Source organism: Vombatus ursinus, unplaced genomic scaffold (genome assembly GCF_900497805.2).
Source record: "Vombatus ursinus unplaced genomic scaffold, bare-nosed wombat genome assembly UNPS02014874.1, whole genome shotgun sequence".
In the NCBI taxonomy this organism is placed as follows: Eukaryota; Metazoa; Chordata; class Mammalia; order Diprotodontia; family Vombatidae; genus Vombatus; species Vombatus ursinus.
In genome coordinates this window covers 10,299,775-10,321,696 of record NW_020954652.1, presented here as the reverse complement: position 1 = coordinate 10,321,696, position 21,922 = coordinate 10,299,775, and the positions used below count along the sequence as shown (strand labels likewise).

General features: G+C 36.0%; 1 pseudogene; it reads right to left on the bottom strand.

Annotated features, from left to right (window-relative positions):
- LOC114028258 overlaps positions 1–21,922 on the bottom strand; it is a 104,377-nt pseudogene that overhangs the window by 3,805 nt on the left and 78,650 nt on the right.

Below are 21,922 nucleotides of genomic sequence, written 5' to 3'. Positions count from 1 at the left end.
TTTATGTCTCTCTTGAGTCTTGTATTTGAAGATCAAATTTTCTGTTGAGATGTGGTCTTTCTATCAGGAAGGTATGGAAGTCCCCTATTTCATTGAATATCCATCTCCTCCCCTGAAAGATCATACTTATTTTCTCTGGGTAGTTGATCTTTGGTTGTAATCCAAGCTCCTTTGCCTTACAGAATGTCATATTCCATGCCCTACTGTCTTTTAATGTAGAAGCTGCAAGGTCCTGTGTAACCCTGACTGTGGTTCCATGATATTTAAATTGTTTCTTTCTGACTGCTTGCAGTATTTTCTCTTTGACCTAGTAATTTTGGAATTTGCCTACTATATTCCTTGGTGTTTCCAATTTAGAACCTCTTTCAGGAGGTGATCAATGGATTCTTTCTATGGCTACTTTACCCTCTAGTTCTAGGACCTCAGGGGAGTTTTGCTTGATGATTTCCTGAAAGATACTGTCCAGACTATTTATTTCATCTTGATTTTCAGGTAGACCAATAAATTTCAAATTGTCTCTCCTGGATCAGTTTTCTAGATCAGTTGTTTTACCAATGAGGTATTTTACATTTTCATCTATTTTTAATTCTTTTGTTTTTTGTTTGACTGATTCTTTCTGTCTCATAGAGTCATTTACCCAATTCTAATTTTTAACAAATTATTTTCTTCTACTAGATTTTGTACCTCCTTCCCTATTGGGCCAGTTGTATTTTTAAGGACTTGTTTTCTTCGGTGTACTTTTTTCCAGTTGGTCAATTTTATTTTTTAGGGATTTGTTTTCTTCACTTAATTTTTGTCCTTCCTTTTCCAAGCTATTGACTCTCTCTTGCATACCTCTCATTTCTTTTCTTATTTTTTCCTTCTACCTTTTTCATTTAACTTTTAAAATCTGTCTTGACCTCTTCTAAGAACATTTTTTGCCCTTCAGACCAGTTCATATTCCCTTTTGAGGTTCCAGATATGGGTTTGTTGACAATGTTGTCCCTTTCAGAATTTCTGCCTTGATCTTCACTGTTCTCATAATATGAATTTATGGTAGATTTCTTTTTGCTCATGGTGTTTGCTTATTTCCTGGCCTTTAAAGAGATTGAGCTCTCTTGCTGGGGAGCAGAGGGCACTGAGCCAAACTTCTTGTGTTGGGAGCCTAGGGCCTGGTCACTGGCTTTGTGTACTGGAGCCTCCAATGCCAGAAGTTTGAGGCTGTAGGGTTCTGGCAGCTTACCTGGTGTTGGGCTGAAATCAGCAACATTGGAACTCTAGGGGTAGGATTGGGTAGTGTGGCTCCTGGAGATTTCCTGCTCACCTGGACTTCTCCTTCCTTTCACTTTCTTTGGCTCCTTTCAAGATGGATGTCGTAGGGTGTTTATACACCTGGGGCCCCTTGGAGCACTGCTTCCCTTAGTTTTGCTGAGGCAATGGGAGATCCAGTTGCTGTAGAATGTCCAGTAACCTAATGGTTTTCCAAGCTGGTTTCCACCAGTCCCCCACCATCAGTGAGGGACTCAGGGGTCCAGGTGTTGATGTTTGCCTGCTTTACCACCTGGACTTCAGGATCTCCTGGTATGCTGAGGTGGGGCTTTCCACTAGCTTGCTGGGAAGCCTCTCATTCTGTACTGCTCCCCTTCCCCCAGGGTACTAGGAGTCTTTCCCATTAATTCCTCAAGCTACCTGGGCTACTGTACTGCTGCACCCCTTCTTTCTTCTGGTTCAGATGGTCCAGGGTTTTTCCTGGGGTGATATTTCTGGGCTTTCAGAGGTTAATAAGGGAGGGTAAGAGTGACTCACCTCTTACTCTGCCATCTTGGCTCTTGGAAGCAGAAGTCCTTTAAATTCATCTTTTCATATCATAATGCAATAAAAATTATGTTTAATAAAGGGCCAAGGAAAGATAGGTTAAAAATTAATTAGAAACTAAATAATCTAATCTTAAAAAATAAGTAATTCAAACATAAAATCATAGAAACAATCTATAATTTCTCCAAAGAGAATGACAAAAATGAGACAAACTACCAAAATTTATGAGATGCAACCAAAATAGTACTTAGGGGAAATTTTATATATCTAGATGCTTACATGAATAAAATAGAGAAAGAGCAGGTTGATGAGTTGGGCATGCAACTAAAAAAGCTGGAAAAAAAACAAATTAAAATGCCCAATTTAGATACCAAATTAGAAATTCTGAAAATCAAAAGTGAGATTAATAAAATTGAAAGTAAGAAAAATATTGAACTAATAAACCTTAGAGCTGGTTTTATGAAAAAAAAACAATAAAAATAGATAAATCTTTGGTCAATTTGTTTAAAATATGAAAGAAGAAAACCAAATTACCAGTACCAAAAATGGAAAGTATGAATTCCCCACCAATGAAAAGGAAATTAAAGCAATAATTAGCATCTATTCTGCCCAACTATATGCCAGTAAATTGGCAATCTAAATAAAATAGATGAATATTTACAAAAAACATATATAAATTGTCCAGATTAATGGAAGAGGAAATAAAATATTTAAATCATCCCATTAAAAAAAAAATTTAACAAACCATTAATGAACTTCATAAGAAAATATCTCCAGGGGCAGATGGATTTACAAGTGAATTCTATCAAACATTTAAAGAACAATTAATTCCAATAGTATATAAACTATTCAAAAAAAATAGACAAAGAAGGAGTCCAACCAAATTTGCTTGAAGACATAAATTTGGTGCTGATACCTAAACCAGGAAGAGCCAAAACAGAGAAAGAAAATTATAGACCAATTTCCCTATTGAATATAGATGCAAAAAAAATATTAGCAAAGATATTACAGCAATGTATCATGAGGATAATACACTATGACCAAGTGGGATATATGTCAAGGATGCAAGGCTAGTTCAATGTAAAGAAAACTATCAGCATTATTGATCATTTCAATAATGAAATCAACAGAAATATTACAATCTCAATATTTGCAGGAAAAGCTTTTGAGAAAATGCAACACACATTCCTATTAAAAAAAAAAACTAGAGAGCATAGGAATGAATGGAGTTTTTCTTAAAATGATAAGTACTATCTACATAAATCATCAGCATTATATGTAATGGGGATAAGCTAAAAGCTTTCCCAACAAGATCAGGGGTGAAACAAGGAGGCCCATTTTCATGACTATTATTTAATAGTACTAGAAATGTTAGCTTTAGCAATAAAAGAAGAAAAAGAAATTGAAGGAATTAGAATAGGTAATTAGGAAACAAAAAAATTCAGATGAAATGATGGTATACTTAGAAAATCCTAGAGAATCAACTAAAAAACTACTTGAAATAATTACCAACTTTAACAAAGTTGCAGGATATAAAATAAACCCACATAAATTATCAGTATTTCTATAGATTGTCAACAAAGCTAACAGTGACAGAAATATAAATTTCATTTAAAATAACTGTGGACAATATAGAATAATTGGGAGTCTACCTTCCAAGAGAAACCCAGGAACTATATGAAAACAGTTACAAAACACTTTTCACACAAATAAAGTCAGATCTAAACAATTGGAAAAATATCAATTGTTCATGGTTAGACCAAACTAATATAATAAAAATGACAGTTCTACCCAAATTTATTTATTTATTTAGTGCCATACCAAACTACCAAAAAGTTATTTTATAGAGATAGAAAAAAAAAGTGCTAACAGAATTCATCTTGAAGAAAAAAGATCAAGTATATCAAATGAATTAATGAAAAAAATGCCAAGGAAGGTGGCCTGGATATACCAGATTTAAAACTATATTATAAAGTAGCATTCATCAAAACTATTTGATACTGGCTAAGAGATAGAATGGTGGATCAGTGGAATAGGTTAGCTACACAAGACACAATAGTAAATGACTATAGTTATCTATTATTTGATAAACCCAAAGATTCCAGATTCTGGGAGAAGAGCTCACTATTTGACAAAAATTGCTGGGAGAAATGGAAAACAGTATGGTATAAACTAGGTCTAAACCAATATTTCACACTGTATACCAAGATAAGGTCAAAATGGGTGGCTGATTTAGACATAAAGGGTGATACTCTAAATAAATTAGGCAAAGAATAGTTTACCTGTCAGATCTATAGAGAAGAATATGACCAAACAAGAGATAGAGAACATTATAAAATGTAAAATGGATAATTTTGATTTAATTAAATTAAAATTTTTGCACAAACAAAACTAATGCAACCAAGATTAGAAGAACAGCAGAAAGCTGGGACACAATTTTTATTGTCAGTGTTTCTGATAACAGCCTCATTTCTAACATATATAGAGAGAACTGAGTCAAATCTATAAGAATATAAGTCATTCCCCAGTTGTTCAAAGGATATGAACAGGCAGTTTTCACATGAAGAAATTAAAATTATCTCTAGTCATATGAAGAAAAAAATCTCTAATCACTATTGATTAGAGAAAAGTAAATTAAAACAACTCTGAGGTACTACCTCACACCTATCAGGTTGACTAATATGACAGAAAAGAAAAATGATAAATATTGGAGATATTGGAAAATTGAAACACTAATGCATTGTTGCTGGAGTTGTGAACAGATCCAACCATTATGGAGAGCAATTTGAAGCTATTTTCAAAGGGCTATAAAACTGTGCATATGCATTGAACTAACCACACTACTAGTAGTTCTGTATCCCAAAGAGATCATAAAAAAAGAGTACATATGCAAAATATTTAGAGCAGCCCTTTGCATTTTGGCAAAATGGAGGAAATGCCCATCAATTGGGGAATGGCTGAACAAGTTATGTTATATAAATATAATGGAATACTATTGTGTTATAGGAAATGATGAGCAGGCAGATTGCAGACCTAGGAAGACATGAATTGCTGCTAGTGAGGTGAAAAGAACCAGAATGTTATACACGGTAATAGCAACATTGTATGATGATCAACTATGATAGGCTTAGATCTTCTCAGCAATACAATGATCCAACACAATTACAAAAGACACATGAAGGAAAATGCTATCCACATCCAGAGAAAGAACTATGATGTCTGAACGCAGATCAAAGCATTCTATTTTCACTGTTTTTTTTTCTTTCTCATGTTTTTGCCCCTTTTCTTCTGATTCTTCTTTTCAATATGGCTAATTTGAAAATTGCTGTTGCCAAAATCATACCTCACCCTTTCATCAGAACTAAAAGGTTCTCCATTGCTCAGTCCCATCCATAATTCTGGAAGAGAAGAAGAGATAAATAGTAAACAAAGAAACAAACACATGCAGACTTAGCTAGATGGTCTTAAGTCCAACATTATGTGACTTTGAGAATCTATGAAAAATTTTAAAGCAAGGCATTTTCCAAGGATTGAAGAGACCTGAGTAAGCTTATAGCCAAATAGCAACAAGTCAATATTTAGGGAGAGACTGAAGATTCAAGAAAGTATTACTGTAGAAAGACATTTAAGGAAGAAAGTAGTGAAGTCAAAACAACAGATTGAAAAAAAATAAAGAAGTATCCCCAGCATAGGACAGGGAAAGGATTAGTGATAATATGAGAATTTTTGAGGGAGAGTTAAAGAAGCTTTTCTCTAATAGAAAGTCTTTTCAGTAAAATAAGGGGCTAAATCATCTGCTCTAAGAATAAGATTTGGGCATGCAATTGAAGACTTGATAAGAAAAAGGTCGGAGTAGTCATTCTGAGAATTGGGATAGTCAGCAAACAAGTGAATTTCAAAGCTATAACATGATCATGGCTTAAATTGTGCCTCAAAAATTCATAGTGGGTAAAATGAATTTAATTTCATTATTTTAAAACTCATTTGCATGCATTTTCAAATAATCACAATTATATGAAGGGTAGCTAGGTGGTGCAGGGGATGGAGTTCTGTGTCTGAAGTCAGGAAGACTAACCTTCCTGTGTTCAAATCTGACCTTAAATACTTATTAGCTGTGTGACCCTGGGCAAGTCACTTAACCTTGTTTGCCCCAGTTTCCTCTTCTGTAAAATGAGTTGCAGAAGGAAATTCCAAATCACTTTAGTATCTTTGCCAAAAAAATATCAAATGGGGTCACAAAGAGTTGGACACAACTGAACAACAACAACAATGATATGAATTGGGGGGAGAAAGGAAGGGAACAGGAAAGGAATAAGCATTATCTAGTGCCAATTTTGTGCTAAGCACTGGGCTAAGTGAATTTTGCAAATATTATCATGCCCCTAAAAAGAATTACCTCAGACTCCAGTGGTGGTATACTTATGAAATGAAATCACCAAAAATAAATGAATAAATTAATATTATGTTTAGGTGACACAATGGATAAACTACTATCTCTGCAGTCAGAGGACCTGAGTTAAATCCCATCTTTGATGCTTATAACCTATGTGACTTTGGACAAGTCATTTATTCTCTCTGTGCTTTGTTTTCCTCATATGTATCATGTGTGACTTGGATTAGTTGTCTTCTGAAATCTTCTACACTCCCAAATATGTGTTCCTATGAACTGATTAAAAGTAGCAACAATATTTTACCATTAGTGAAATTACACCCTATTTAGTCTGCATTGTGGAATGACAGATGAAAGATCTAACTTCTTATATATGAGCAGTTACTACATTTCAATATTTTCCATTAAATTATATTATATCTAAGAATCCATGTTCCACAGAACAAATTTGTTGGCTTGAAGCCCTGCACATGCTTTTTGCATTTGACATGTGGCCCTTCCCTTCACAAACTGAGTGTTCCCTATTATTGGCCCTCTGCTCTGTGGATGCTTTGCTCCATTAGGCAATACATGTATTTTGCTTCAGTAATTGATTGATTCCCAGATCTGTTGTGGTCGTAGCAAATCTGTGGTCTTCTCTCTGGAATGTTCTAACCTAACTAAACCAGAAGCAGAAACATAACTGGAAGTATCATTATCATTTTCAATATATGTCCAGAATGACAATGGGCAAAACTCATTTCTGTACTTTGCTGCGATACTCTAGGGTTAGATTTAGTATTCAAATACATAGTATTCCTTTCATCTCATTTATTCAAAGACATAATTTGGCCTTATTAAATATACCATTTGAAGAGATCTCTTTAAACATTAAAAATAAATTTATGAAGCAAGTATTCACCACGGGAATCTCTTGCAAAATGTGTATTCTAAAGTTGACATTCTTCAGAGTTATTCATGCAGGCAGAATATAGCAGCTCCAATGCCTCTAACGCAGAAATGACAATGGATTTAGTTTTTATTTTCTTTAGAATTTGTATTTAATTTCCCCCAAATAGAAGAGGGTCACGGAACAACACAATCAAGTCAATTCAGCTACTATCACTTATCTGTGTGGATGTCCAAAGACATATAAAACACATGTTCAAAATGTAATTAATTCTCTTTCCCCCAACCCATTCCCCTTTCCTATTTTTATTATAAATAGCACCATCTTTCTAATTGTCAAATTTCACAAAATCCCCCTAAATTCTTCCTTGTCCTTTACTCTTATATCCAGATCCTGTGGATATTTCCACATCTCTCATCTTCTCCTTTTCTCCACTCACACAGCTTTCACATTTTGTTCAGTCCACTTCCTCTCGCCTGGACTATTAAGTTGATTTAGTATTATTATTATAGTACCCTCCTTGCCTCCAGTCTCAACTCACACCAATCTATCTACTACAGAGCTGCCAAACTGATATTCCTAAAGCATGAGGGGAACCATGGCATGTCTATGCTCAGGAAGTTTTAGGAGTTTTCATTACCTCCAGGAAAAGGGAAGGAAGAGAATAAGTATTTAAATAGTGCCTACTGTGTGTCAAGAACAGCCCTAATCTCTTTTTCAAAATGCCAACATTTTTCTTTTCTGCTTGACAATTAAAACCACTCATATTCTGGATCCAATGTACCTTTTCAGATATAATTCGTTTTATTTACCCTCACACTTATTGGAGTATAAAAATACGTATTAATTGATTGACTACATCCCAGTCTACTCTAGGTAGAGTATCAGAGTACCTGCTCTGTGTATGAGCCAAATGACTTACTTGATATTCCATTTAAATGCCTTTCAATCACCTTTCTTTATGGCTTGCATAGTCTGTCCCTTATTTCTGGAATGTTCCCCCTAGTAACCCCAGTGTCATGAAATCTTTAGCTCCTTTAAGGTTTAGTTCAAGTATCATCGTAGATGTTGCGGTTCAATTGCTTAGTCACGTTCAATTCTTCATGACTCCATGAAGCCTGCTGTCCATGGTATTTTCTTGGCAAGGATACTGGAATGGTTTGCCATTTCCTTCTCCAGTGAATTAAGGTAAACAGATATTAAGTGACTTTCTCAGAATCACATAACTAGTAAGTGTCTGAGGCCAGATTTAAACTCAGGTCTTCATGACTCTGGACCCAGTGCTCTATCCACAGAACCATCTAGCTGCCCCTCAGTTCAGGTAGTACCACCTAATGAAAAAATTTGCTTATCCTGCCAATTACTGGTGCTTCTCCTGCTCCAATTTTTTTGTATCCAATTTGAATATGCACACACATATAATATACATAATATGGCATAACAATATGAATATATATTATATGTTTATGTATTTACTTATCTGTGTACATGTTATTTCTTCCCAGGAAAATATATACTCCTTGAGAGCGAGAAGTGTTTTCATGTTTGTATCCCCAAAACTTAGAATACTGTTTTCCAGATAGTAGGTAATATGCACCTACCAGCTGAATTGAATAAACATTCATTAAATGACAACTTTGTAAAAGACACTCTCCAAAATTATGTTACAGATGACTTACCAACCTTTATCCATGGCTGTGCTAAGGGTTGAGAATACAGATATGACAGAAAAGGATAACATATTTAGAAAGAGGAATATATGCTGGCATGCAGCCTACCTGGATCCCAAAAGCCCCCTCCTTTTTCACAAGTTTTGCAGTTCACCATAGTCAGCTAACATAACCTTCAAATTCCATTTGAAATCAAATCCCATAGGTGTAATGCACTGGAGTAGAAACTCAGATGAGCATCTCCTGGTCCACTGAGGTTAAAAAAAAAGTACCAGGTGTTGAATTTCACATATCTAGGAGGAAGTGTAGTACCAGGAAAAGAGTATTGGCTATCAAGGCAGAGGAGCTGGATTCAAATCCTGTTTCTGATAGTTATTACATGTGTGACTTCAGACAAGTCACTTTTCACTCATGAGCATCAATTTTATCATCTATAAAATTAAGAGGTTAGACCAGATGGCCTACTAAATCTGGAGAGAGAGAGAGAAAGAAAGAAAGAGAGAGAGAGAGACAGAGAGAGAGAGACAGAGAGAGACAGAGAGAGAGAGAGAGAGAGAGAGATGAGATACACAGACAGATATGGAGAAATAGATAGATAGATAAAAACACTTTTCTCTTTTGTTTTCTCATTTGATTCTCATAACAACAATAGGAAGGCAGGAAGGAAGGGAAAGGAAAGAAAATGAAAGGAAAGGGAATGGAAGGGAAGGGAGGGGAGGGGAGGAGAAGGAAATGGAAAGGAAGGAAAAGGAAGGGAGGAAACAAACATTAAGTTCCTACTATGTGTCAGCTACTGTCCTAACTGCTTTACAAATATTATACATAAAATTCCTTTCAACTGTAAATCAACGATCTTTCAGGAAGTGGGATAAGAAGAAATGTGCCATTCTAAAATATATATTAGGAAGAAGAATGAACCTGATTAATTTTTGCTGCAAAATTTGATCTTAACAGAATAAGAAAGGCTCAGAGTCATTGGATGTCAATTAAAACTGCTAGAACAGAGTGATTTCATCAATCTTTTTAATACTAAGCCTTAGAAGAGCCTTGAAGTCTTGAAGGTCATCCTATCTTCTCATTTTACAGGAGAGGAAATGGAAGGCTAGGGAGGTGATATGTCTTGACCTCAGTGACACAGGGAGCACATGGAAGAGCTCTGGTTGGAACTGAAGTCTCAAACTCTGACTGAGCTCAAACCCTAGGAGAGTCCTGGAGCTCTACTGGACACAAATAAAGATTCAAAATCTAGGTCTGGTTTCACCTGGGCTCATGGGGACACAGATTGAGAGCTGGGAGATAGCTCAGTGGTAATCAATCAATCAATCAATCAATCAATCAACAAACAGTTATCAGAATGTGAGATCCTTGAGGGCAAAGATCATGATTTCACTTTTCTTTATATTCCCAGAACCTAGTACAATGTCTAGCACACAATAAACATGTAACTATTGTTTATTGACTGTCAACTAACTGATTGAGTACTTACTACATGCTAGACACATTTCTAGGCCCTGGGGAAGCAGATACAAAAAATGAAACTATTCCATTTTGCAGATGGGGAAGCTTAGGACCAGAGAAGTTAAGTAAATTGTTGGGGATCACATCGGCAGTAAATGAGAGAACTGGAATTTGGACTGCAGTCTTCTGACTCCACTGACTCCAAGCACATCTTCCTTTCCATTATTCCAAATGACAATGAGTTTTAGTTCAATTACCTCAGAAAAGTTCATATTTAATGCAGACACATTTCCTGAGTTTTATGCAGGTCACAAAACACAGCAATGAACAGAGTCTACCACCTGTGATTGATTGCATTTGAGGGAACTGTACTAATATTTCCCATTATTTTACTCCAGATTTGCAATGTATAAGTTCTGTCAGTTTCCTTGTCATGGAAACATTGATTCCCTATTGTAATCACTGGTGGTGTAAAACCCAGCTGCTGAGCAAATGTATACTGGACCAGATTCCTTTTAGCATCTGTTAATTCTCAGTGCAGAGTCTAGCCCCTTCTTTTAGAAGACATCAATCATAGAGGAGTGTGATGGAATTAAAAAGTTTAGCCCTGCTTGGCTCCCTTTGTAACCAGTTGAGGCATGCATGACCCATCACCATCACTGTTGTGTTTATGTGGCTGTTTCTGATTATTAACGAAAGAAGCTTTGCGTGCAGAACGTAAAACAATAAACTCTGGCCATGTGAATAGAGCACTTTTACTTCTAAGGGATATAAATATACATTTAATAAAAGGAAAGGTAACCCTGACTTTCTGTTTTGCATAGAACAATGGACCTCAGACAATGGAATTAAAAATCAGTTGGCTTAAAAAAAGCGGAGGAACCCTTTAGTTGTTGATTGGCTTACCACTCCAAAGCTTGAATTACAAAATTAATTTAAAATAACTACAGTTATCATGATTTTATAAAAACATTTATGATTTATTGAAAGACAGTGTAGTATAATGAAGAGAGCACTGGACATGGAGTTAGGAATATGAGATTAAATATAACTAGTGTTACTACTTTATTGACATTGGGCAAGTAATTTAACCTCTTGTAACTCAGGTATAAGGCAGATAGGTGATGCAGTGGATAGAGCACCAGGCCAGGAATCAGCAAGTCTTAAGTTTAAATCCAGCCTCAGTCACTAACTAGCTGTGTGACTCTGGGTAAGTTATTTAATCCTGTTTGCTTTAGATTCCTCATCTGTAAAATGAACTGGAGAAGGAAAAGGCAAGCACTCCAGTATCTTTTCCAAGAAAACTCCAAATGGGGTCATGAAGAGTCAGACATGGCTGAAAATAATGAACCACAACAACATCTGAGGCATATTTAACAATTAAACAAAAAAAAAAACAATTTTCCCTCAGTTGAGGAGAGGAAATTAACACAATGGGAGTTCCCTACAATGAGGAAATCACAGCTACATAGTTTAACTAAATATAGGATGGGAAGGAACTTCGGAGGTCAGAGACTCTAGCCTCCTCATTTCAAACATGAAGAACATACAATTAGTTGTGCATAATTATCAACTGATCAAATTTCTTACAAACTTATAAACAACAAAACAAAGGAATGGAAATTGAGATGGTGCTCTTCAACTGGGAAATGGTGAAACAAGCAGGTATATATGATCATGATGGAGTATTATTTTGCTATATGAAATGATGAGCAAAGAATCATAATGAAAAAATAGCTTTAAAAATACTCAAGAATTTCAAGCAGTCAGTGTTTTCAGTTCATAACTACTGCCTTAAAGCCCCTCCTCCCCATTTTAATAACCTTTCAATTGAAAAGGAGAGTCCATTCCCAAGAATGCTACTACTCATCTCGGTTGATTAGTGTAAAGATAATCACTAAGGTACTGGTCCTTTTCTCTTCTGAAGAAATTTTTGGCAGCTGACTAAATTGCTAGAGGCCAACAGCATTTCCATTTTGCAGTCAAACTAATTTACAATAGTCATATCTTTTCACAATGCTGACTCATCAGTGTCTGGAGTGCCTCTTCTCCTATTTCTTCTCCAGATCCCTCCTGACCCAGCTGTGCCTTTATGTATCGCTCTCCTTTTATCCACTCCTTTTATCCACCCCTTTTTCTATTATACCACATGAGCATCAGTGAGCACCATTTCTTTTACATATGCTTCCCCAGCTAAATTTCCCAAAGCAAATCAACAAAACCAACCAACACATCAACTAGGTCTGAGAGTCATTAAAAAAGAGTAGGAATAAGAAAAAATACCCAGCTTGATAAATATATGATCATATTTATTTAGGATTTCTTAAAAGAAAAACAAGCCTTGCTCATATTCCAGTAACTAAGAGTACAATAAAAAAATAGCCAGTTTGGAGGTGTTCTCTGATTTCTAGTAATGGATCAGTCTCTGATGTCAGTAGGAAACAAGATGTTCAGGTTATCTGTGACTCTGGAAGAGCAGAGTCTTCTGGGAAATGTCACCTCTCTTTGTTAGCATGTTGACAAGATTATTTCAGGAAATAACTTCTGAAAAAAAATCAATGAAACTTTTTCTTTAAAAAAATAAAATGATCTACAAAATAAGAAAGTAGGAGAAGTAAATTTTAGAGAGAAGATGGGTACAGTGATGTCAGTCAAATAAACTGATGTGATGGGTACATTGTAATCATCATCAAATGAGATAAACAAAGAAGGTTCCAAATGCACCAAAATATTCATAATAGCACTTTTCTGATCTTTTTTAAAAGAACAACTAGAAACAAAGTATATGCCCACTATTTGGAGAATGGATACAAATTTAATATTAATGTAATGGCCATTATTGTGCTAGATGAAATAATGAATATGAAGAATTCAGAAATACATGGGAAGACATGTAAATTGATGCCGGCTGAAGTAAACTAAATTAGGAACATAATATACACAAGAACTACAATGAGGAAAATAGAAAGAAGAAAGAAAGAGAGAAAGGAAGGAAGGAAGCAAGGAAGGAAGGAAGGAAGGAAGGAAGGAAGGAAGGAAGGAAGGAAGGAAGGAAGGAAGGAAGAAAAACTGCTGTGAAATTAGTATGACCAAGATTGGCCATGAAGAGGGGATGGAAAAGTGCACACCTTTCCTTCTCTTCTTTTTTTGTAGAAGAAGGAAGCTATGAGTGTGTAATACTTCATATACTATCAGATTCAGCTGATATGTTGGTTAGTTTTAATGAACAGATCTTCTGTACTAGCCAGTTTTTGTGGTCTCTCATAGCTCAAAATCCATGACATTATGACAAATTGATCAGTTCAAACATCTCCCAAATACTCTAATTCATTAACAGAATTAAGCAAGGATGTGATAGCTGAGTTACACAGCAGATGGACCACTTGGCTTGGAATAAGAAAGATTCATCTGAATGAGTTCAAATCTTGCCTCAGATACTTATTAGCTGTGTGACCCTAGTCGAGTCATCTAAATTTGTTTGCCTCATTTCCTCATCTGTAAAATGAGCTGGAGGAGGAAATGACAAACCACTCCAATATCCTTGTCAAGAAAACCCCAAGTAGGGTCAGAAGAGTTGGTAACAATTGAAACAGCTTACCAACAACAAAAAAGTAAGGATAGGATACAACTAAGTAAATCCACTTTGCCTGTACTCATGATCAGAGAGATTACAAATAAGATAATAGACTGTGCAATGGAAGAACTCAAAAAAGAAGAGTAACCTGCATCCAACATGGCATTGTTCTTACCATCATTTCATGTCAGGTCAGGAAGGCTTTCTAGCTCAAACTCTATACTTTGCAACTGAGATCAGATTTCTGTGACATTATCTCTTTGAAATCTCATCTCTGCACAGTACAGGTACATTCCAATGAGGTGAGATGAGAGCTAGACTGATAGTGCCAACAGGGGCAGTTGTCAATCTACTTTTCTTCAACTTTCTCCTCCCCCAAAAAGGGGAAAATGTTTGTGTAGATATGGATGAAGGTACAGTTAAGCCAAACCTTTCAGGACATCTGGGTTGATAGCTTAGCTCCAATTCTTACTAGCTGTGTGATCATAAGCAAATCATTTTACTTTTTTGAGTCCAATATTATTAAAATAGGGGAAATTCTGGAGGCAGAACTAATATGATCAAGTAGAGAAACACTCAGTTGAGCTCTCCTAACATTCTCCTACAAACAACTTTAAAATAATGCTTTAAATCAAAGTCTGGAGTGGCAGAGCCCACAAAAGGTCAGAGTGAGACAGTCTTCCAACCCAACACAACATAGAAGGTTGGAAAGAGAGGTTTGGGACATGGAGTAGGTTGGACAGAAGCAGATGCAGCTTTGGGAGATCTCAAGCTGAAGGTGGTAAGGGGACCAGGCAACTGGTCAGATATAGATTACCCGGTACTCTTGTGCAAGCATTGGATGCAGGACCAGCTGCTATTTGGCAACTCCATTGCTTATATCCACTTCTGGTGCATAGCTTAAGGATGGAGAAAAGCACTTTCAATCAAGAGGAGAGAGAGGCTCTGAGGAACAACTATTTGCCAACCCCATTGCCTATAATCATTTTTAAGTTATAATTCAAGGGCAAAGGAGAGCACTTTCAGTCAAGAGGGAATGTATCACTGAGCGGCAGTATCACTTCTGGACCCAAGGGATCAGGGACTCTGAGGAACAGGATTGTTTCCGGTCCCAAAGGAGGAAAGGCTCTTTTGGGGTGAGGACCAGAGTGCACACCAAAAGAACAGTTAACAGGCCAGTTCCCAGATCAAACCACCACAAACAAGCTCAAGACAACAACTCAAAAGATGATGAAGAAATCAAAACAGCTCCAAGCAAAGCATCAAAGTAAAATGTGAATTGGACACAACCCCCAAGAAATTCTAGAAGAGCTAAAAAGTATTTTCAAAATCAAATTTTAAAATGGTAAAAACCAAAACAAAAGCAAATAAGCAATGAAAAAGGAAGAAAAATGTGAAAAGACAATCTACAGCTTGGTAAAAGAAAAACAAAAATACTGAAGAAAAATAACACTTAAAAAAAGAATTGGCCAAATGGAAAAAGAGGCACAGAAATACAATGATGAAAATATCTCCTTACAGAACAATATTAGTCAAATGGGGAAAAAAGTAGTACAAAATGTCACTAAAGAAAATAATTCATTGAAAATTAGAAATGGGAAAAGTGGAAGGTAATAACTACATGATACATCAAGAAACAATAAAACAAAATCGAAAGAATAAAAAAAATAGAAGAAAATGTGATATATCTCATAGGAAGAACAACTGACCTGGAAAACTGATTGAGGAGAGATAATTAAAACATTATTGGATTACCTGAAAGCCATCATGAAAAAGAACCTAAACATCATTGTTCAAGAAAATATCAAGGGAAAAAAAACTGCTCAGATATCCTAGAACCAAAGGGAAAAATAGAAATTGAAAGAATTGACCAATCATCTTTAGAAAAAGATCCCAAAATAAAAACTCCCATTAATATTACAGCTAAATTCAAAAGCTACTAAATCAATCAGTCAGAAAAAATATCGTTCAAATATCATGGAGCTATAGTCAAGCTCACACAAGACTTAGCAGCTACCACAATAAAAGAAAAGAAATATTGGAATATGATATTCCAGAAGGCAAAAGACTTGGGAGTATAACCAAAAAATAGCCTGCTCAACAAAACTGAATATAATCCTTCCAGGTAAAAAGAAAAAGAATATTTACTGAAATAGAGGACTTTCATGCATTCCTGATGAAAAGGCCAGAGTTGTATAGAAAAATTTGACTTTCAAATATGAGACTCAAGAGAAACATAGAAAGATAAACATAAAAGAGAAATCATAAGGAATTCAATAAAGTTAAAATATCTACCGTTCTATTTGACAAGATGAGATATGTACCTTATAAGAACTTTATCATTAATAGGGAAGGTAGAAAAATTATATATAGAAAGAGGGTGCATGAATGAGTCTATTATGTTGGGATGATATAATATATGACAGAAAGAAGGATTCCCTGGGAAAAAGTGGAAAGAAGAAGAATAGAGGAAATTTTTCACGTTAAAAGGTGCAAAAGGAAGAGCTTTTCCAGTGGAAAGAAAATGGCAAGGGGAGGGGTAGGCAACACTCAAACCTCACTCACATCTAATTCTAGAGTTTGATAAACCTAAAGATCTAAGCTTTTGGGAAAAGAATTCAACATTTGACAAAAATTACTGGGAAAACTGGAAAGCAGCTTGGCAGAAACTAGGGACAGACCAACATCTTACTTTGTATACCAAGATGTGATTAAAATTTATAAATGATGTAGACCTAAAGGGTGATATCATAAATAAATTAAAGTATGGAAAAATACACCTGTCAGATCTATGAATGAGGAAAGAATTTTTTAACCAAACAAGATGTAGAGAAGATTGTAGGAAGTAAAATAGTTAATTTAAAGTATGAAATTAAAAAGTTTTTGAACAACAAATAAAAAACAAATGCAGTCAAAAGTAGAAGGAAAATAGGAAATATTAAAAATAATTTACCACAAATTTCTCTGATTAAGGTCTCATTTCTCAAATATAAAGGCAACTGAGACAAATTTTTATACACACACACAAACACACACACACACACACCCCACGAGACATCCCCCAGTTGAGAAATGGTTACAGGATATGAACAGGCAGTTTTCAGAAGAAGAAATCCAGGCTATCAATAGTCATATGAAAAAATGCCCTAAATCACTATTGTTTAGAGAAATGCACATTAAAACAACTCTGAGATACTGCTTCATACTTATCAGATTCACTAACATGACAAAAAAGGAAAACGACAAATGCTGGAGGAAGTGTGGAAAATTTGGGACACTATTGTACTGTTGGTGGAGTTTTGAACTAACCTAAATGTCCTGGAGAAAAATTTAGAATTGTGCTCAAAAGGCTATAAAACTCTGCATACCCTTTGATCTAGCAATACCACTACTAGGTTTGTATCCCAAAGAGATCAAAGAAAAGGGAAAGGGGCCTATTTTTACAAAGATACTTAAAGCAGCTCTTTTTGTGGTGGCAAAGAATTAGAAATCAGATGGATGCCCATCAAATAGGAAATGATTGAACAATATATGTTATGTGATTGTGATGTAATATTCCTGTGCTGTAAGAAGTGACAAACAAGGTGATTTCAGAAGAATCTGAAAAGACTTAAGCAAAGGGAAGTAAGCAGAACCAGAAGAAGGCTGTACATGATAACAGAAATGCTATAGGCATGATCAACTGCAAAAGATTTAGCTACTCTGTTCAAGACACTGATCCAACACAATTTCAAAGGACCCAAGATGAAAAAGTGCTATCCCCGTCCAGAAAGAACTGATAAACTCTGAATGCAGATTATTTTTATTGCTTTACTTTTTTTGTGTGTGATTTTTTGTTTGTTTGTTTTGTCTTGTCTTAGCTATAAAGCTATTATGGAAATAGGTTTTACATGACCTCACATGTATAATTAAAATCAAATTGCTTGCCTTCTTAGGGATGGGGGAGGATGGGAGAGAGAATTTGGAACTCAACATTTAAAAGATGATAGTCAAATTGTTTTTTTTTTACTTGTAATAAATGAATATTTAATGAAATAAATAAAAATTAAAAAATAAAATGGATATATAAATTCAAGACCAATTTTGCTGTTAGTGTTGTGTGTAAAGTACTTTGTGAAACTTGAATCATTACATATATATACATTAGCTATTTTCACCTCAACTACCACTGACCCACTATAGTTCTTTGGTGAATATAGCCTAGGACCTTGAGCCCAAGAGCCCTCGAAATAATAGCATCCCCTGTACTACCAGGTTGCCTTCATTCTGGCCTATGTAACTATTTTCCTGGTTAGCAACTCTTGTAGAGAAGGACTCCACTATCCCAAGCACAGGCCAAAGGCCACCATCAGGAAACTCAAGTGAGCCTTATTGAAGTAATTTAGTACTTAAGACTGGATAGTTTTGTTAGATTCTCATTCACCTGGCAAGTTTTCATAAATCTAAATCCATCTGATTTTCCTCCACCATTTCTCAGAAATATCAGAAAAACATAGGTGGGGATTCATAGTCTATTTTTGCATACATACATATATGTACGTAGATATATACATGTGTGTGTTTTAAATGGTGGCTTTCTGTTGTTCAAGGTGGGGGAGAGAGGGAGACAGTTTGGAACTTAAAATGGAACAAAAATTAATGTATAAAATACATAGGAGAATAGGTATGGCCAAAAAAAGTTTATCTTAAAAGTCTAGATGACTGGTCTTTAAATCTGATCCTCAGTCTCTCTGTATTCTAGCTAGGCAACTTGCTAAAATTAAGTTACAAACTGAGTTCCTGCCTGACCCGAATTGGTAGAAGTTTTCTCATTTGGAAGTTCTCTATGTCAATAAAATTAGAGGGCTAGTCCTTATCCCTATTAGAAATATATAATGTGATCAGAGTAAGTATACCTGTGTGACTGTAAGGGATTTCTGTAATCAAGCTTAAAGACATAGGAGGCACATATTGTAAAAGTATTTAAATCTCCAGTGAAGGAGTAGGATTTTTTTGTTTTTCATCAGTACCAAGTCACTTTATTGAGATGTAAATGGTGGGAGTCTTTTGGTACAGATTATGAAAAGGTCAAATAACTAAAATATGCATGCACTGAAAGACAGTAAGAGTCACGCCTACAGGTGTAGGGGAAACCCAGTGTGGTTTAGCTCTCTGGTCACTGTCTCCAAGGGTGTGATAGTCAAAAAGATATTCAGCCATGGCAGAATCGAGGCCCCCCATTTTGCGCACGTTGGTTACGTGATCACCCAGTTGTTTGATAGACTTTACCTGTTTGTCCAGGTAGTGGGTTTCGATGAAATCACATAAATGGGGGGTCGTTCTTGTCAGTTTCCAGCTTGTGCAATTCCAGTAATGACTCATTGACGTTTTGCTTTCGCCAAGTGCAGAGGTACACTCCATTGGATTCAGCCTGCTCTCCTGGTCATCTCGGTCTGGTTTCTTGATGTATTGAAGGAAGATCGGCCACCTCGCTGGTTTTGGAGTTTCATCAGCTTCTCAACATGCTGCCTCTCCTCGAGGGATTGTTGTAGGAAATACTTGGCAAACTTCTTCAATGTCACACCTCGGTCGATGTAGTAAGACATGGACAGGTAGACGTAGGAGACATAGAACTCCAGATTGATCTGCAAGTTGATGGCAGTTCTGGTGGTAGTTCTGTTGCACCTGAGAGGGGGATGAGGTCGTAATGATGGCGGAGACAGTGGAGGCAGGGAAGAGGAGGAGGAGGAAGCTGGACAGGAGCTGTGGCCGAGTCGGGCGGCTGCTGCTTGAACGGGAGGATGGAAGAAGAGTAGGTTAGTAGACCTGAAGGTGGAGAGGTGACCAAGGGCTGCTCTGGCCTGGAATAGAGCAGCTGGTTCAGTTCAAGCACTGTTGAAGCAGAAAACCGCAGCGACTCCCCTTCCCTGGGCTTCTGGACTGATCTTGAGAAGCCAATGAATTTTTTGGTTGCTGTTCATTTTATTTTGTTCTTTTTGGGGGGAGGGAGTCAAGGAGTGGTCAGTGAATATTTATTACGTACCTGTATGCCAGGCATTGTGCTAAGCACTGGGTAAACAAAGAAAGGCACAAGTGATTCTTTGAACTCAAGGAGCTCACAGTTTTATGGAAAAGATAACATAAGAAGAAGCTGAAATTTAGAATAAAGATACCTACCATGGGGCATGATGAAGGCTTGCAGCCAGGGTGGGATATGATCTGAGGAGGTGTGAGTTATAGAATTGATTTCATCTTGTGGAATTATGAATTTCTGGAAATCATTAAATCCAGGAGCTCAGCCAGCTGGGAAATGATAAGGTGAATTCCCAGGGTGTCCTCCTTGAATGATGAAGGATCTGGAAAGAACTCTCCAATATCCAACCTCAATCCTCTCCAATCAAAGGGAGAGAAGGGTCCCAGGAGCAAAGTTTGCTGAGGAGGTGTGAATTTTAGAGTTGATCAACAAAACAAACACTATTTTCAGATTAAACTTGCTGCTATACACAGAATGCATTGTAATATCATAGCTCAGCATAGATCTAGAGTTGTAAGACATCATTGGATAGTTAACACAGCTCCTTCATTTTACTATTGAAGCAGTCCAGAGAAAATCACAGGATCATAGATATAGGGCAGTGAAGAAAATTGGAGACCTTCTAATTCAAACTTTTCATTTCCCAGATGAGGAAATGAAGCCCAAAAAAATGACTTGTCTTCCCTAAGATCACACTTAGGACGTAGTAGAGCTCAAATTCAAATTCAGGTCATCTGATTTTAAGTTTGGCATACTTCCAGTAAAATGGAAAGATGAGATAAAGTGCTAAGTTAAGATCCTAAGGAAATAATACAAATGTGACTTCATTAGGGCCTAGACTAAATTGGTGTTAGTGGTAATGGAAAGTAAAGGGAGCAAAGAATTATTTTGAACCAAGATTGAATAAGATTATGGAGGACAGGGTGAATGAGAATTCAAAGATGACTCCAAGGTTTTGAGCTCAGGTAACTCAGATCAATCAATCAACAAATGCTTATTAAATGTCTATCATATGCCAAGTACAATGTTAGATGCTAGGGATATAGAGAGAAACATTCCCAACACCTAAAGAACTTATATTGGGGTAGCAAACATGTAAACTATATACAAAAAGGTATTAAGTTTCCTGATTATTTTATTATTATTTTCCTTTAAAATATTGTTTGTTATATGTCATGGTTCTCTGGGAAGGGAACAGAAAAAAGTTCTTGGGGAAATGTTGGTGATATAAGAAAGTCAATAGTTTAATTTCAAAACATATGCAAAATAAATTAAAAAGGAAACAATTTCAAGAGGGGCATTTGCAGCTGGGAGATGGCAAGGACGTTATTACAGGCAATGGTTTTTGAAATTAGCTTAGAAGGAAATCAAGTATTCTAAGAGGGAAAGTTGAATAAGGAATACATGCCAGGCATAAGAGACATGATGATGCTGTTGTTTTAAAGAAAGGAATGCTAGAATGCCTATTTTTCTTCTTTGCCATTCATGTAATCAAGGATGGAGCAGAAAAAAGACAGTGTTTCTCTGAGCGACAATGAATAGAGGTCTGGCTGAAGTGGAAATGTGGTATAGAAAAATAGTTAAAGATAAGGTTGGGTTTAAAGGCCTTGGATTTAGAAGAAGTGTTTATGTCATTTTCAATGGGTCTTTCAAATGAGTTAATTAGTTTCTTGCTAGTCAAGGCTTTATGGAGCCACATAAGCAGTCAGTCCCTAATGCAGAAAATGAAAAGAAATGCCTTTTGTCCTTTCACACTGAAATAGAGAAACATTTCTGGAAATAAGTACTTCTTGGCTTTGTTTGAACAAGAATGATAAATCTCTTCAGAAAGCATAGATTTGTGAATTTGAACATTGCTTTCTTTTCTGTACATACATGCTAACTATTAAATACAAAAGGAGATGGGGTGGGGAAAGCTGTATGTGATTGTAGTTCTTGATAACATCAGAATTGGCAAATGCACATCAAAAGGGAATCCTAAGATTCTAGATTTATTCATATGTTCCAAGGGTCTTTCAGAAGGTGGTTCACAACCTGACTTTTGAATCCTTGCTTGAGATTTTCTTGTATTTTCTTGTCTTGATTAAGAAAGACAATATCCCTGAGGTGGAAATTAGACTCATTGTGAACTGTC